Source organism: Eleginops maclovinus, chromosome 4 (genome assembly GCF_036324505.1).
Source record: "Eleginops maclovinus isolate JMC-PN-2008 ecotype Puerto Natales chromosome 4, JC_Emac_rtc_rv5, whole genome shotgun sequence".
NCBI lineage: Eukaryota > Metazoa > Chordata > Actinopteri > Perciformes > Eleginopidae > Eleginops > Eleginops maclovinus.
The window spans coordinates 509,405-515,507 of NC_086352.1; positions in this window are offsets into that span (position 1 = coordinate 509,405).

Below are 6,103 nucleotides of genomic sequence, written 5' to 3' on the forward strand. Positions count from 1 at the left end.
GCGCCCCTGCGGGAAACCCCTGCCCATACTCTGCCCCTGCTAACCACAACAAAACCCTGAACACAGTATCCCCCTTTTACAACCTAAAGGTACACAGTACTTCCTTCCAAGGGTCAACCGGGTAACAGTATGCGAAAACCGAGTACCAGTATGAGTACAACCAAAAGAGTACCCCCCCCCCAGTCCCCCCTTTGTACCAGTAAGTGTTTGTTATGTTTTTAAATTTTTTATACCCCGGGTTGTGTATCAGTGAGTGTTACCGGTTGTGTATCGTGAGTGTTACCGGGTTGTATCCCTGCTGGTTACTGGGCTGGACCCCCCCTGGTTCCCCCCCGAAAGGGGCCGTTCGTATCCCCCTGGGGGCAAAAAGGTTCAGGGAAAACAGGTTTTCTGGGGGGGGGAGGTTATAAAGGGGGCGATGATGCCAGTCTCCTTGAAAAGAACCACGGGTTGCCACCCCCCAAGCCCCGGTTAATGAACAAATCCCTGCAAGACAAGGAACAGGGCACATCAGGTAAAGCGACATTTAAAGAGAGGCCCCGTTTCCAAGTTACCGCCCTTTTCTGCCCCCCTTTTTTCCTCTCTGTCCTTATTGCTCTCTGTCCCTCTCTTCCTCTTCCCCTTTTCCCTCTGCCCCTCTTCCCCCCTCTTCCTCTCTGTCCCCCCTCTTGTTTTTTGTCCCTTTTGTCCCCTCCTTCCCTTCTCCCCTTTTCCTTCCCCTCTTCTCCTCTCTTCCCCCCCTCTTCCTCTCTCCCCTCGCCTCTCTTGTCCTCTCTTCCCCTCTATCTCTTGTCCTCTCTTGTCCCTTTTCCCCTCTTCCCTTTTTTTCCCTCTTTCCTCTCTTCTCTTTGTCCTCTCTGCCCCTCTTTCCCTTTTCTGTTCCCCTTTCCCTTTTTTGTCCCCTTTTTTCCTCTTGTCCCCCCTCTGTCCCCTTGTCCCCCCGTCCCCCCCCCCCTTTTCCTTTTCTGTCCCTCTCTTCCCCTATCCCTCTGTCCCTTTGTCCTCTCTGTCCTTTTCCCCTCGTCCCCCCTTACCCCTCGTCCCCCTTTTTTCCCCTTTCCCCCCTCTATCCTCTCTGTCCCCCCTTTCCCCCTTGTCCCCTCTTATCCCCTTTCCTCTGCCCCCCTTTTCCTCTCTTTCTCTTCCCTCTCTGTTGTGTCCCTTTCTCTGGCCCTCTTGTCCCTCGTCCCCCCTCTTCCTCTCCTTCCCCTTTTCCTCCTGTCCTCCTTTCCCCTCTTTCCCCTCTTCCCTTTCCCTTTCCCCCCTCTTCCTCTGTCCCCTCTTTCCTCTCTGTCCCCCTTTTTCCTCTTCTATCCTCTCTGTCCCTTCCTTTCCCCTTTTGTCCCCTTATCCCCTTGCCTCTTTCCCTTCCCCCTGTCCCCTTCTTCCCTTTCCTTTGTCCCCCCTTTACCTCTCTTCCTCTTGTCCTCTCTCTGCCTTTGTCCCTCCTTCCCCCTCCCTTGTCCCCTCTCTATCCCTTTCCCCTCTTCCCTCTGTCCTCTCTTCCCCCCCTATCCTCTTTTCCTCTCTCCCCTCTGTCCCCCCTTATCCTCTTCCTTCCTCTCCTCTCTGCCCCCCTCTCCCTTTCCCTCTTCCCCTTGTCCTCTCTCTGTCCTCTTGTCCCCCCTTATCCCCTCTGCCCCTCTGTCCTTCTCTGTCCTCTTGTCCTCTCCTCTCTCTTGTCCCTCTCTTCCCCTCTATCCTATGTCCTTTTTTGTCCCCTCTGTCCCCTCCTATCCTCTCGTCCTCTTCCTATCCCCTTACCTCTCTATTTCTCTGTCCCCCTCTGTCCCTTTTTCCCCTCCTTTTCCCCTCTGTCCTTCCTTCCCCCTTTTATTTTGTCCTCTGTCCTCTCATTTTTCCCCATTCCCCTTGTCCTCTCTGTCCCTCTTCTGTCCTCTTTCCCCTTTTCCTCTTGTCCTTTTCTGTCCCCCCTCTTCCCCTCTGTCCCCTCTGTCCTCTCTTCCCTCTCTTCCCCCTCGTCCCCCCCTTTTCCCTCTATCCCCCTATCCTCTTGTTTCCCTCTTCTCCCTCTTCCCTTCTCTCATCCCCCTTATCCCCCGTCCTTCTGTGTCCCTTTTTTCCTCTCTTTCCTTCTGTCCTTCTGTCCTCTCCTGTATCTTGTCCCCCCCTTTTCCCCTCGTCCCCTCTTATCCTCTATCCCCTTTGTCCCTCTCTTTTCTACCTCTCTTTTTCTCTGTCCCCTCTCTGTCCCCCCCTCTCTATCCCCTTATCCCCCTTCTCTCTCTGTCCTCTTGTCCCCCCTCTTTTTTTTTGTTCCCCCTCTCTGTCCCCCTTTCCCTCTGTCCCCTTTTCTTCCCCGTCCCCCTTTTATCCTCTCTGTCTCTTGTCCCTCTCTCTCCTTCTATCCCCTCTTCCCCCCCCTATCTCTTGCCCCTTTTTTCCCCCTTTTCCCTCTTTCCCTCTCTGTCCTCCTTTTCCCCTTCTACCCCCCTGCCTCTCTGTCCCTTTATCCTCTTTCCTCTCTGTCCCCTCTTCTCCTCTCTGTCCCCACCCTTCCCTTTATCCTCTCTTTCCCCTCGTCCCCCTCTGTCCCCTCTCTATCCCCCAGTTTTCTGCCCCCCCTACCTCCTGTCCTCTCGTCCCCTTCATCCTCTTGTCTCTTTCCTCTCTATCCCCACGTCCCTTATTCCCCTTTGTCTCTTTTTCTCTGTCCCCCCTCTATCCCTTATCCTCTCTATCCTCTCTCGTCCTTCTGTCCCCCCTCTTCCTCTCTTTCCCTCTCTGTCCCCCTCTATCCTCTTGTCCCCTCCTTCCCCCTTGCCCCCTCTATCCTCTCATCCTTTTGTTCTCTTGTCCCCCTTGTCCCCCCTCTACTTTTTCTGTCCTCTTGTCCTCTCTCTCTCTCCGGCCCCCTCTATCCTCTTGCCCCCCTTTTCTCTCTTGTTCCCCCTTTTCCCTCTTTATCCCCTCGCCCTTTGTCCTCTCTGTCCCCTCTTATCCCCTTGTCCCTCTTGTCCCCCCCCTTTTCCCCTTTTATCCTTCTATCTTTCTTACCCCATTTTCCACCTCTGTCCCTCTCTTTCCTCTCTTCCCTCCTATCCCCTCGTCCTTTGTCCCTTACCCCCCGTCCCTCTTATCCCCTTGTTCCCCCTTTTCTCCTCTCGTCCCTCCTATCCCCTTTATCCCTCGTCCTCTCTATCTTCTCCTATCCCCCTTGTCCTTCTGTCCTCTTGTCTCTCTCCTCCTTCTGTCCCTCTCTATCCTCTTCTCCCCTTTGTCCCCTCTTTTCTTCCCTGTCCTCTCTGTCCTCTTCTGTTCTTGCCCCCCTCTCTCCTCCCCGTCCCTCTCTATCCTTCTATTTTTGTCCCCTCTGGCTCTCTCTGCCTCCTCTCCCTTGTCACTCCCTCCTCTGCCTCTCTCCTTCCCCCCTGTCCTCTCCTCTCCTCCCTTCCTCTCTATTTTCCCTGTCCTTTCTCCCCTTCCCCAATTTTTCTTTCCCCCCTCTCCCTTCCTCTTTCCCCCTCCCCTTTTTCCCCTCTCTTCCTCCCCGTCCTCTCCCTCTCTCTGTCCTTCCTTCCTCCCTTTCCTTCCCCCCTCTCCCCCTCTTCCCCTTTTCCTCCCTTCCCCCGTCCTCTCTTTTCCTCCTCCCTTGCCCCCTCCCTCTCTTTTTCCTCTCTCCTCCCCTTTTTCCCCTTCTGTCCTCCCCCTCTCTTTTCCCTTCCTCTCTCTGTCCTCTCTTTCCTCCTTTTCCCCTCCCTCTTGTCCCCCTCTCTCTCCTTCCGTCTCTCCTGTCCTCTTTCTCTCCTCCCCTGTCCCTCCCTCTCTCTGTCCCTCTCTCCCCTCCCCGTCCCCCTCTCTGTCCTCTCTTCCCCTCTCCTTCTTTCTTTTTTCCTCTTCCCCCCCCCCGTCCTCTCTCTTTCTCTTCTCTCTCCCTGTCCTCTCTTCTCTGTCCTCTCTTGTCCTCTCTCTCTCCTCCCCTTCCCCTTTTCTGTCTTCCCCTTCTCTCTCTCTTTGTTTTGCTCCCCCCTGTTTTTCCTCCTCCTCCTTCTCCTCCCCGTCCTCTCCTTCTCTGTCTCTCTTTCCTTCCCGCCTCTTTTCCCTCTTTTTCCCCTGCCTCTCTTGTTTTCCTCCCCCCTGCCTCTCCTTCTTGTCCTTTCTTTCCCGTCCTCTTCTGTTTTCCCCTCCTCCTCCCTGTCCCCTCCCTCTCTTGTCCCCTCTCTTCCCCCCGTCCTTCCCTGTCCTTCTCTTCCCCTTTTCCTCCCCCTTGTTTGTTTGGGGGTTTTTTTCCCCCCCAAGTGTTCATCCTTGGTTACATTTCACCCCGAGACAAAAAGGTGAAAAGTAGTCCCGAATTTTTTTTTTGGGCCAGGCCAAAATGGCCTTACCAGCAGGGGAACTAAAAATTGGGGGTTTGATGGCCTTGATGTGTGCTGATCTTTAAATGCAGGTGAGAGGAGGGTCAAAAAGATTTTAGTTCTTTTTTGTTGAAGAAAATGTGGGGGGTTTTAAACATTGGAGCTTTAAAAATGCTTTTGGGTTTTAGTGGGAAGGAGTGGTTTTCAGACAATTTGAATGAAGTTGTTTTGAATTGATTTTTGTTTGATGTGGAGAGTTAATTTTTTGTGAATAAAAAAAGGGGTTTAAAAAAACAAAAAATCTCTCTGTTACTTCCCCTCTCTTCTCTCTTCTCTCTTTTCCCCCCTCTCCCTCTCTTCCCCTTTTCTCTCTCTCTCTTCTCTTTTTCTTCTCTTTTGTTACCCCCCCCCTTTTTCTGTTCTCTCCTTTTTCTTCTCTTTGCTCTGTTACTTTTCTCTCTCTCTCTTCTTTTCTTTTTCCCCCTCTCTCTTTTCCTTTTTCTTCCCCGCGTCTCTCTCTTCTTCTCGCTTGTTATGCTCTCTTTCTTCTTGTTGCTCGTTTTGCCCCCCTCTCTCTCTCTGTTGCTTGTTAGCCTCCTTTCTCCTTGGGCCCCCTGTTTCTGCTCCTCTCTCTCTCTGTTGCTTGTTCTGCCCTCCCCTTCTCCCCCTTGTTGCTTGTTACTGCTCCCCTCTTCTCTGTTTATGTCTTTCTCTCTCTTTTCGGTTTTTCCCCCTTTTTTTTATGCTCTCTCTTCGTCTGTTTTCCCCCGTTGCTCGTATGCCCCCCCTTTTTATTTTTCTTTTTGTTGCTCTGTTACTGCCCCTTCTCTCTTTTTGCTCTTTACGCTTCTCCTCTGTCGTTGTTGTAAACTTCTCTCCCTCTCTCTCTGTTTTTGTCTGTTTGCTTTTCTCTCTCTGTTTCTTGTTACGTCGTCCTCTCTGTGTTGTTTTGCCTTCTCTTTTCTTGTTGCTTGTTACGCTCCTCTCTCTTGTTGCTCGTTTTTTTTCTCTTTTGTTACTGTCTCCTCTTGTTGCTTGTTAGCCTTTTCTTCTCTTGTCGTTGCTCGTATGCTCTTCTTTGTCTTTGCTCTGTTCTGCTCTCTTCCTTTTTCTGTTTGCCCCCCCCCTTTTTGCTCTTTTTTCCTCTCTTGTCTGTTGTTTTAACTTTTTCTCTCTGTCTGTTGCTCTGTTACTGCTCTCTCTCTCTCTGTTGCTCTGTTACTGCTCTCTCTCTCTCTCTGTCTGTTGCTCATGTATGCTCTCTCTCTCTCTCTCTGTCTGTGCGCTACTGTTACTGCTCTCTCTCTCTCTCTCTGTTGCTCTGTTACTGCTCTCTCTCTCTCTCTTGCTCTGTTACTGCTCTCTCTTCTCTCTCTCTGTTGCTCTGTTACTGCTCTCTCTCTCTCTCTCTCTGTTGCTCTGTTACTGCTCTCGCTCTCTCTCTCTCTCTCTCTCGCTCTCTCTCTGTTACTGCTCTCTCTCTCTCTCTCTCTCTGTCTGTTGCTCTGTTACTGCGCTCTCTCTGTCCTCCCTGTCCTCTCTCTATCCTCCCTGTCCTCTCTCTGTCCTCTGTCCTCTCTCTGTTCTCTCTCTGTCCTCTCTGTCCTCTCTTCAGTCAGTTTGTTTCCACATAGTGCCTTCATTCCGTGCAGTCTTTTCAGAACAGATTCAAACAGAACTTCCTCCGAACTCTTCAGAAAGGCACCGGTGCCGTCACTGCAGAAAAGAGGAAGAAGCTTGTCTCTGTCTGACTGTCTGTCTGACTGGAGATGTTCCATCAGACT